This window comes from Geospiza fortis, unplaced genomic scaffold (assembly GCF_000277835.1).
Source record: "Geospiza fortis unplaced genomic scaffold, GeoFor_1.0 scaffold46, whole genome shotgun sequence".
Classification (NCBI taxonomy): Eukaryota; Metazoa; Chordata; class Aves; order Passeriformes; family Thraupidae; genus Geospiza; species Geospiza fortis.
This window is the reverse complement of record NW_005054586.1, coordinates 306,943-307,353: the sequence shown is the minus strand read 5'-3', so window position 1 is coordinate 307,353 and position 411 is coordinate 306,943. Positions and strand designations below refer to the sequence as shown.

The 411-nt window shown below is 56.9% G+C and overlaps 1 protein-coding gene across 1 annotated transcript in view; it reads left to right on the top strand.

Moving 5' to 3' along the window:
- The window catches only part of HDAC4 (histone deacetylase 4), a 151,677-nt gene that overhangs the window by 68,903 nt on the left and 82,363 nt on the right, over positions 1-411 (top strand). The window lies entirely within an intron of this gene.

Below are 411 nucleotides of genomic sequence, written 5' to 3'. Positions count from 1 at the left end.
GGTTGGGGATGGGGGGGTTGGGGAATTGTTGAGGTTGGTAAAACATTCCAGGATCATCCATTCCAACCACCAACCCAGCAGCACCACCATGGTCCGCAAGTGCTCCATCCCACACAGCTTCTGAGCAATTCCAGGTGTGGTGAGTCTACCACTGCTCTGGGGAGCCTGTTCCAACACCTGGCCACTGATCAGGGAAGATATTGTCCCTGATCTTCAGTCTGAACTTTCTCTGGGACGGCTCGAGGCTGTTTCATCTTGTCCTTGCTCTCCACCCTCCTCTCAGGGTGCCAGAAGGGGCCCCCTGAGCCTCCTTTTCTCCAGGCTGAGCCCCTTTCCCTGCTCCCTCAGCCTCTCCTGGGGCTGCAGCCCTGTCTTGGTTTGGAAAGACAGGTGCCTGCTAAGGAAGGCAGA